The sequence below is a fragment of the Salmo salar genome, unplaced genomic scaffold (assembly GCF_965601325.2).
Source record: "Salmo salar unplaced genomic scaffold, fSalSal1 ptg000257l, whole genome shotgun sequence".
Taxonomy (NCBI): Eukaryota; Metazoa; Chordata; class Actinopteri; order Salmoniformes; family Salmonidae; genus Salmo; species Salmo salar.
The window spans coordinates 470,398-482,123 of NW_027675339.1; the positions used below are offsets into that span (position 1 = coordinate 470,398).

At 38.9% G+C, this 11,726-nt stretch overlaps 1 pseudogene; it reads right to left on the reverse strand.

The window, feature by feature from the left end:
* Window positions 1–643: 643 nt before the first annotated feature.
* LOC145867287 (uncharacterized) lies at window positions 644–7,522 on the reverse strand (annotated as a pseudogene).
* Window positions 7,523–11,726: the final 4,204 nt, after the last annotated feature.

Sequence of the window (11,726 nt, forward strand, 5' to 3'; positions counted from 1 at the left end):
CATGACGAACAACAGATGTATAGAACGGGTCACAAGGTTAAGATTTGTATGAAAGATACTTATAATTCTCAGCAGACAGTATCTGCTGTAAAAACAGTACTCTTTGTGTAGAGACCAGGGTCTGGCCCTGGGGTCATCTCTCCCTGGTACCATATAGAACAGAAACATTATCTCATGCTCTGGAATGCAGTCTCTTTAGGTTTTATCACCCAAAAGACATTGTAAATCTCCTGTCAGTGTTTTCTCCCAGAGGCCCATCCTCAGTAGAACACAGACACAATAGTTCTAAGAACCCTCTAATCTGTTGCATAAAACAACCATTTGATGCAATAAAAGTATTATAACATAATCTTGCAATTTTGCTCTCAGTGTCCACTGAAAGTTGACGAGTAACAACAACTGGGACCTAAAAGACACCCACCATGAGACCCACTAAATCTGCCCAAGAAGAGACAAACAAAAGAAAAACCCACACCAAACTTAAAGACAGGAAGTAAACCAAAAAGGTGGAGCAACTAAAGGTGTTGACTCTCCACATGTATCAAGACAACTGGAGCACTGGGCCAGACACTCTTAAATAGAACCTGGACCAGCTCAGGTGAAACACCTTCCCACTAACGAGATGGACAAGCCAGCACAGGTGTAACACATACTGACTAACGAGGTGACACCAATCAGTGCGTCCTACGTGCTAACGAGCTAGACGTGCTAACGAGCTAGACGGGCTAACGAGCTAGACGGGCTAACGAGCTAAAGTCCAACCTCAAAACATAAATGGAAAAACCAAAGCCTGTAACACCTTCCCCCTTAAGACAACAAATATATCCTACATTTCTTTAGGACAAGTTTGCTCACCACCAACAGAAAACAACTTCCATTTCACATTATAATCAACTACAATGCTTCACCTTCACCAATATAAACATGGTGTCTACTGGCTGTCAACAATTAAAAACAAGAAAAAAACCTTGTCTTCCTAAAACGCTTCTGGATTTTTTATATTTTTTCCCCCTTCTAGAACTCTGGTCCCCTTGGAATGAAAAATACAGAAAAGAATAAGAGATAAAACTCATCGCCAAAAAACCAGTCAAAATAAATTGTAATCAATGGCAACGCACTGGCTAACGCAAAACTTTTTAACTGCCCACAATCAGCAACCAAGTTGTCCTCACCACGGACATGTCTGATTTCGAGCTTCTCTCTCTTCTCAGGGTTCACTAGATAGGCATGTTGTTGGATCGGGGCCCAGTCCCCAATGTCATGCTATAGTACATTTGGGTTGGCACATCTGAGAATGAACCCTGATATTCTAATAGCAGGGCAACAATGTCAATATAATTGTACCAAAAATTGTCAGTTGGTTGCATAAATAAATATTTGGTTGCATAGTCCTTTTTTCAAGGTATTTTCAATTACATTTTTCTAGGTGGGATATCCCCAATGTCAAAACACAGTTTTAACATGTACAAATCAATAACCAATATGCAGAAACAGTTTGTGATAAATTGAAAACCTAAACATAACATGTGCTATATACACAAACATCTGCCACAATAATCATATTACTTTTTAAAAACAAGCACCTTATAAACTGCACAAGCACCAGAAACACTGTTGTTTTGACAAGTAGCAATAAATCACTGATATCGATTAGGGGGGAAATCAGGTTGTACGTGCTGTTGAAACTAACACAACTAAAAAACACATGGAAATGGGAGATATATTTTACCTCACTGGTTAGAGGACAACCTGCCGAAGACAGTCAGCTACATTTTGGAGTGAAACATTTAAATTTAGGGGTCCCTAAACAAAGGAACACAACACTTATTTGTCATAACTCATCGCTAAAATCATTTGTGTGACAGAAGGGAGATGAGGTTGCAAGTCCTGTTAAAACTAACAGCTCCAAAACCACATGGAATCTGGGAATAATGTGTACATCCCTGGTTAGAGGACAATTTGTAGAAAACAGCTATCTACATTTTGAAGTGTTGCATTGTGATTCCAGTGGGTCACCAACATGGTAAGTGTAACACAACTCTTTTTTTGTTAGTCATTTTTTGTTAAATCTCATAAATAGTAACTCTTCCATTTCAGAGCCTGGATTTCCCCCTGAGGCTAATATCCATATCATGTTGAAATCAATAGAACAGGGGACAAACGTTTAGGGTTCTACATTGTGACATCATTAAAATACTCCTTCTACAATGTTTAAACATTCTACATTGTGACATTAATTCATTGATATCATGAAACAACTCCTTCATGTAGTTTCTAATATTTGATCAGAGATCTTTTATCAGATTATCTATGGTCACAGCTAAGAGGTTTCTCTCCTCTGTGTATTCTCTGGTGCACTCTCAGATCTGTAGATTGAACAAAACTCTTCCCACATTGACCACAGCTATAAGGTTTTTCTCCTGTGTGTATTCTCTGGTGTAGAGTCAGACTGCTAGATTTAGTAAAACTCTTTCCACATTGAGTACAGCTATAAGGTTTCTCTCCTGTGTGTGTTCTCTGGTGCACTGTCAGATGTGTAGATTTAACAAAACTCTTCCCACATTGATCACAGCTATAAGGTTTATCATCTGTGTGTATTCTCTGGTGTTTAGTCAGACTGCTAGATGTAGTAAAACTCTTCCCACATTGATCACAGCTAAAAGGTTTCTCTCCTGTGTGTGTTCTCTGGTGCGTCTTCAAATTCTGTGAAGTTGAGAATCTTTTCCCACAATCTGAACAGTGGAATGGTTTCTCTCCTGTGTGTACTCGCTGGTGTCGAGTCAGACTGCCAGATGCAGCAAAACTCTTTCCACATTGACAACAGCTATAAGATTTCTCTCCTGTGTGTATTCTCTGGTGTAGAGTCAGATGGCTAGATTGAACAAAACTCTTCCCACATTGACCACAGCTATAAGGTTTTTCTCCTGTGTGTGTTCTCTGGTGTTTAGTCAGACTGCTAGATTTAGTAAAACTCTTTCCACATTGACCACAGCTATAAGGTTTCTCTCCTGTGTGTGTTCTCTGGTGTTGAGTCAGATGGCTAGATTGAACAAAACTCTTCCCACATTGACCACAGCTATAAGGTTTCTCTCCTGTGTGTGTTCTCTGGTGTAATGTGAGCTGGCTAGATGTAACAAAACTCTTCCCACATTGAGTACAGCTATAAGGTTTCTCTCCTGTGTGTCTTTTCTGGTGCACTGTCAGATGGCTAGATTGACAAAAACTCTTCCCACATTGATCACAGCTATAAGGTTTCTCTCCTGTGTGTATTCTCTGGTGTTGAGTCAGACTGCTAGAGTCAGTAAAACTCTTCCCACATTGATCACAGCCATAAGGTTTCTCCCCAGTGTGAATTCTTTGATGTATTTTAAGGCCTAGTGAAGAGTTTAATCTTTTCCCACAGTCAGAGCAGCAGTGAGATTTCTCTCCTGTGTGAACTCGCTGGTGTTTCTTGAGGAGTTCTGATCTGGAGAGACTCTTCTCTGCCTCGTCAGCATCATGATGTTGCTGAGGCTCCCCAGAGGATCCACGATAGTCCCGTCTCTCTCCTGTGAGAACAAAGTCAGACAGATGGTTAAAGGCCCACGACAGCAGAAATCCACTGTTTATTTGAGGTAAAAGGTGATGCCCAGAGCATACCCATGAACTTGTACAACAATTGACTTCTGTTAAATGATTTGACCATTAAGACAGTCAACTTAGCAACAATCATATTTTGTCTTGTTTTCACATTAGTAGTAACTAGAAATAAGTTATTAAAGTTGTTGAAATCCTAAGCAGTGTGCCAGATGACTTTTGGTTTCCAATATAGGCCCCTTTCTGTGTTTGCTAAAATTGCAGCACGAGGGCAATGCGCACACAATTTGATTGCAGAAACACCTCCCTGCTAATGAGGAAACAGCTAGTTATGGATGTAGTATATCTGGTAATGAGGAAACCACTAGTTATGGATGTAGTATATCTGGTAATGAGGAAACCACTAGTTATGGATGTAGTATATCTGGTAATGAGGAAACCACTAGTTATGGATGTAGTATATCTGGTAATGAGGAAACCACTAGTTATGGATGTAGTATATCTGGTAATGAGGAAACCACTAGTTATGGATGTAGTATATCTGGTAATGAGGAAACCACTTGTTATGGATGTAGTATAACTGCTAATGAGGAAACCACTAGTTATGGATGTAGTATATCTGGTAATGAGGAAACCACTAGTTATGGATGTAGTATATCTGGTAATGAGGAAACCACTAGTTATGGATGTAGTATATCTGCTAATGAGGAAACCACTAGTTATGGATGTAGTATATCTGCCTGGAGCAAAAATGGTGAGCAAAGATTTTAGTTTTTCACAATGTATTCTGAATATTACAGCACAAGATCAGGAGTGCTACTCAAGGAAACTCACATTAAGCTCTGTGTCTACTCACTAATTCACCACCGTGGGGGAAAACCCAGGGGAGTTCTCATAGGCTGACAGCAAAAATAGCCTCCATTTACAGGTTGCTTATGAGTGCATTTCACATTACTTTTGGATTATAATTGTAAAGCTCGTTTGAACCTCCTGCTTAATATGTTTGTGTTATTGTCGCAAATCAACTGCTTTATACTTAAAAAACACTTCAACCAGTAAAATGCTCTTTGGCTAGCTTTAACATCAGCCTGACAATGAGGGTTTGTACACTAAGTGTTTAAGAAATTGGCCCATAACTTCACCTAACAATAACATAGGCCTACTGTAGGACCCATAGCTTCACCTAACAACAACACAGACCTACTGTAGGACCCATAACTTCACCTAACAATAACATAGACCTACTGTTGGACCCATAACTTCACCTAACAATAACATAGACCTACTGTAGGACCCATAACTTCACCTAACAACAACACAGACCTACTGTAGGACCCATAACTTCATCTAACAACAACATAGACCTACTGTTGGACCCATAACTTCACCTAACAATAACATAGACCTACTGTTGGACCCATAACTTCACCTAACAATAACATAGACCTACTGTAGGACCCATAACTTCACCTAACAACAACATAGACCTACTGTAGGACCCATAACTTCACCTAACAACAACATAGACCTACTGTTGGACCCATAACTTCACCTAACAATAACATAGACCTACTGTAGGACCCATAACTTCACCTAACAACAACACAGACCTACTGTAGGACCCATAACTTCATCTAACAACAACATAGACCTACTGTAGGACCCATAACTTCACCTAACAATAACATAGACCTACTGTAGGACCCATAACTTCACCTAACAACAACATAGACCTACTGTAGGACCCATAACTTCACCTAACAACAACATAGACCTACTGTAGGACCCATAACTTCACCTAACAATAACATAGACGTAGGACTATAAATCATTTAATATTTCAGGTGAAACATGGAAATTAAAATGTCTTTGTCATGACATTTCATAACCTGATCACCAGATAATTTTGTGAATAATCCCACTAGGCTACTCTGTAATGTGTTGTCATTCTAAATGTCCTGAATAAAGGAAAATATCTCTGTGTGTTGTACAATAGCCTATCCATCAAGGAACAGTTCTCTACACATTATGAGCTAAGTATCTCTGTGTCCAGACAGACTAACGAGACCCTACTGTAAATCAAGCAGACAATAACACATTATAAACATCCATTTGTTAGGGATGATGGATCCAACATGGAGCACGGCATAACTGTCTTTACCAGAGTAATGAATGAAGAAGCACTTTGGTTGTTGTTGCATGTCCTGATGTTTGTCATGTGACTGTCATTCAGAAAATGATTTCCTGGATCAGCTGATGATAGTTGAACATGTGACTGTAACTAAACAGCTACAGTATTATGAATTATGTGTAATTATTGAAGAACCACATTAATGACAGTATCCATTTGGGTGTTGTCAATAAAGTTACTATATATATATATATATATATATATATATATATATATATATATATATTACCTTTATTTAACCAGGTAGGCCAGTTGAGAACAAGTTCTCAAAATGGTTTGTGTACTCACTGTATTTACTGGTGTTAATCAGATCAATGTCCCTGTTTTATTAGATAGTACTCACTGTATTTACTGGTGTTAATCAGATCAATGTCCCTGTTTTATTAGATAGTACTCACTGTATTTACTGGTGTTAATCAGATCAATGTCCCTGTTTTATTAGATAGTACTCACTGTATTTACTGGTGTTAATCAGATCAATGTCCCTGTTTTATTAGATAGTACTCACTGTATTTACTGGTGTTAATCAGATCAATGTCCCTGTTTTATTAGATAGTACTCACTGTATTTACTGGTGTTAACCAGAACAATGTCCCTGTTTTATTAGATAGTACTCACTGTATTTACTGGTGTTAATCAGATCAATGTCCCTGTTTTATTAGATAGTACTCACTGTATTTACTGGTGTTAATCAGATCAATGTCCCTGTTTTATAAGATAGTACTCACTGTATTTACTGGTGTTAATCAGATCAATGTCCCTGTTTTATTAGATAGTACTCACTGTATTTACTGGTGTTAATCAGATCAATGTCCCTGTTTTATTAGATAGTACTCACTGTATTTACTGGTGTTAATCAGATCAATGTCCCTGTTTTATTAGATAGTACTCACTGTATTTACTGGTGTTAATCAGATCAATGTCCCTGTTTTATTAGATAGTACTCACTGTATTTACTGGTGTTAATCAGATCAATGTCCCTGTTTTATTAGATAGTACTCACTGTATTTACTGGTGTTAATCAGATCAATGTCCCTGTTTTATTAGATAGTACTCACTGTATTTACTGGTGTTAATCAGATCAATGTCCCTGTTTTATTAGATAGTACTCACTGTATTTACTGGTGTTAATCAGATCAATGTCCCTGTTTTATTAGATAGTACTCACTGTAGTTACTGGTGTTAATCAGATCTCCAGTCTTCTCTTCTTCGTCCTCCTCTAATGTGACAGTAATCTCCCCCTCTTCATCCTTCATTCAAAAAACGTCTTCATCTTCTTTCACTTCATCCTCCACTCCAAAAACTGCATCTTCCTCCTCTTCTTTCACAGTAACATCCTCATCCTCTTTCACTCTGAACGCTTCCTCTTCTTTCACTGAAACGTCTTTCTCTTCTTCTTTCACGGTAACAGCTTCACCCTCTACTTGTTTTTGTATTGTAACATCCTCCTCTTCCTCTTTCACGACAACGTTCAGCCACAGTCCCTCTTTCTCCGTCCAGCAGACCTCTTCTTTAGCAGGAGGAGAGTAGCTTAGTGAGCGCATGGTCGGGGATGTTAGCTAGCTAGGCTAATGCTAACTTAACCAGCCAGATAGTTGACTTACAACGTAAATATGAAATTAAATGGGGTAGCTCGTTGTTTCCACATAAGTATGTTTAAATCAGAGTGGCAAATAAACCACGAAATTGTCTAAAGAACTTGAATGTTCCGACTTTGTTGGCTAGCGAGCTACCGAGGTGGCTGCAGTTGTTGAAGAAGCGTTCCGTCCACTAGATTATACGTCACACTAGAAACATCGCCTGAAAGACACATATCGCCATCTGCTGTCTGGAGGGAGGAAACGCAGTTGAGGAGGGAAAACTATTTTTATTCTTCATTGAATTATAATATTATAAAGCAGTTTAGGGAAACGTTTTTTTCTCTCCATTAAATATTAATATTATATCAACACGTATAAAGAGCAACAAGTGTTGTTTGATTAGTTCAGTTTTTTATGAGAATTTAAAACAAACTCTACATCTACTCCACATCTGTATTTCTGACTCAGTCAAATAACTAGATATCAAAATAAGCACCTAGTTATTAATACCCTTGATAAAGATGAGCTAAAATGTATAAAATAAATCAACTTTACCCACTACCAGGATATTTTAGCCCAAAACCTGGTTACCTCTCTGCTAGGAGGCTGAAACTTGGCCATAAGTGGATCTTCCAGCAAGACACATCAACATCCACAAAGAAATGGTTATTTGGGCACAAAATCAACATTTTCAATGGCCATCTCAGTCTTCGGACTTGAACTCCATTGAAAACCTGTGGTTTGAATTGAACAGGGCAGTCCATAAGACAGACTAAATAAAACAAAGACCTGGAGAGATTCTGTATGGAGGAAGGGTCTAAGGTCCCACCCAATGTGTTCTCTAATCTCATTAAACATTTCAGTGTCGTTATCCTCCCAAGGGGAGGGTGCTGGAGTATTGAAAACATGGGTAGCAATAATTCAGACCCCTACATTTTGAGAATTACATGTTAAACTAAATCTCTTTCTCTGAGCAATTGTATTAGTATAAAATAATATAATTTCCCTTATTTTGGTGTAACAATACATCATGTAGTATATAATGAACAGACTAGGTCTATACTGCTCCTACATGGTGTAACAATACATCATGTAGATGTACAGTGGGGGAAAAAAGTATTTGATCCCCTGCTGATTTTGTACATTTTCCCACTTACAAAGAAATGATCAGTCTATAATTTAATAGTAGGTTTATTTGAACAGTGAGAGACAGAATAACAACAAAAAAATCCAGAAAAATGCATGTCAAAAATGTTATAAAATTATTTGCATTTTAGTGAGGGAAATAAGTATTTGACCCCCTCTCAATCAGAAAGATTTCTGGCTCCCAGGTGTCTTTTATACAGGTAACGAGCTGAGATTAGGAGCACACTCTTAAAGTGAGTGCTTCTAACTGAAGAGGGATAATTCCAGTGCAGTCAGGGGCGGAAATCCCAGGGGGGGGGCGGGGGGGACACGACTCCCCCATCCTGGGAAAAATATGATTTGTCCCCCCAATATATCACTGAAACATAACTATGTAATTTAAATAATATTAATAATACGCAATGAAAGCAATTGTGCTGATTATAGACACTTAATAGCGCATTTTTAAGTTTCAAAAGATTGCGACCCCCCACCCTTTGCCTCACAATGGTTTGATCCACTGCCAGTTCCTTAGTTGGCAAGGTAACAGAGGGGTCGTGTCTACTGTCTGAAAGGCACTCAATGCACGTAACTGACGTGAGGTTCATCCAGTCAATCGCGCACACACACTAGCTGAATATGCAGAGCTAGTGCGCAAATATTAACTATTAAGCTAGCTAGTACCTATTCCATTTATGTGGCGTCGTCAAAGATGGAATCTTTGCTATCGTCAATTTATTCCAAGATCAGCATGCAGATGATGTAAGTTAGTGCTTCGAAGTCCCTGTGATAAGGTTAGCGATAAACTGAAGTTTAAACTGAACTGAACTACACTCTCTTCTACCATTGTCTTAACTATATTTAATGGTCTCGTTGCAAAAGCTAAATTGTCGCAAGGGAACTTTTATTTATTTATTTTACTTCACCTTTATTTAACCCGGGTAGCAAAGATTATAGCAAACACCACTGAAACTGAATTGGTGGTCGCTTGCTTTGCAAATTCAGCTATTGTTGGAAGCCAGCAAATATGAAACAAACTATTAAAATTACAAAAGGTTGCAGCATATGTTGTGTAAATGGTGAACTCATACAGCTGTCAACTCTTGTCACTGCAATCCGTTTCACATTTGCTATCTACCTTTTAGATCGAAGCCCAAATAGAATGATAGAAGATGATAGAAGCCCATCTCCTACTGTAAATAACCTACACACTGTGTGTGTGTGTAGCCAGCCAGCCAGCCAGCCAGGTAGAAAAATGGCAGAAAAATAAAATACGGACATCAGAGTATTTTTCAATACACCAAAACGCATAGTAAGATCCCTAGTAGCCTAATATCTCAAAGACTAGTTGATAAAAAGTTCATAAGAAAGAAATGAAATTCTAATGGAAATGTTTCACAATGATGTCATTAGGCAGAGCAGGCAACAGATGGCACACAGACAGCAGAGTTGGGGACAGATATGCAGGGACAGACTGGCAGAGACAGGGAGTCTCAGGTAAGTTTGTTGAGTCTTTGTTTGGCAACATTATGAAAGGTTCTCAATTTTTTGGACTAGTAAAATAGGAACATAATTGGAAAATGCCATGGATACCCCCACTCTCAACTTAAACTGGTGACTGAACTAAGATTTGTTAAAGGCAATGGTATTGCTGTTGTGATTAGTTGTGTAGTTCTGGGTACCGGTAGTTAGGAGTACGGCAAACACCTTATTTCTTTGGTTCCTCAATATACATTTACCATATTACAATGTAGGCTATGTGTTACAGCACTACTTTTGGTGTCCCCCTCAGGAATTGCTCTTGAGAAAATTTCATGTAATTGTACCCTGAGTGCAGTACATGTATAGAGAGATAATTCCAGTGCAGTACATGTGTAAAGGGTGTAGAGGGATAATTCCAGTGCAGTACATGTGTAAAGGGTGTAGAGGGATAATCCCAGTGCAGTACATGTGTAAAGGGATAATCCCAGTGCAGTACATGTGTAAAGGGTGTTGAGGGATAATCCCAGTGCAGTACATGTGTAAAGGGATAATCCCAGTGCAGTACATGTGTAAAGGGTGTTGAGGGATAATCCCAGTGCAGTACATGTGTAAAGGGTGTTGAGGGATAATCCCAGTGCAGTACATGTGTAAAGGGTGTTGAGGGATAATCCCAGTACAGTACATGTGTAAAGGGTGTTGAGGGATAATCCCAGTACAGTACATGTGTAAAGGGTGTAGAGGGATAATCCCAGTACAGTACATGTGTAAAGGGTGTTGAGGGATAATCCCAGTACAGTACATGTGTAAAGGGTGTTGAGGGATAGTTCCAGTACAGTACATGTGTAAAGGGTGTTGAGGGATAATCCCAGTACAGTACATGTGTAAAGGGTGTAGAGGGATCGTTCCAGTACACCGGTTATTGACTGGAGACTTAAAATGCTGAAAACAGGTCCCTAGTGGAATGACAACAACATGGCTGCTTGTTAAAGAAGAGATGGAGAGAGAGACAGAGATAACCATATACATTGCACATGGACCGTAAGAAATCCTGAAGGTATTGAAATGCCTGGGCTCGCAGGGGATGTGTTAATTCATAACCCATCATTTATACCTGTTAATTCATAACCCATCATTTATACCTGTTAATTCATAACCCATCATTTATACCTGTTAATTCATAACTCATTCTCCTTCAGAGAGCCTATGGGAACCTTAGAAATTGTCACGTTACAGCAGAGATGCTGTATTTTCAATAGAGATGCCACAGAAGCAGAAGAATGGGCCAGACAGGGCACTTCCTGTATGGAATCTTCTCAGGTTTTGGCCTGCCATATGAGTTCTGTTATACTCACAGACACCATTCAAACAATTTTACAAACTTTGGAGTGTTTTATATCCGAATATACTGGAAAAGAGTAGTAACCAGTTTAAATCGGGTACGTTTTTTATCCGGCCATGAAAATACTGCCCCCTAGCCCAGACAGGTTAAAGAAGAGGAGGGGCATTTGTAAGGAGTATGACATATGTTATGACCAAATGTTAGGTATAAAAGGCTGTGTACATTGTATGATATTAAGAGCTCTCTCAATAAAGAACTAACCTTTTGCTGACTTCTGGGACTTTGTCGAATTCTTCTATTAACCGGGGCCTTACAACCCCCGGGGAATTGGTCAAAGCATATAGTGAGTTTTGAGTTAATAACATTGGGATGAAAATTCTCGTGACAACTTGGTCCTTCGAGCCGGATCTCAATACCTGCCTCTGTCGTCCCA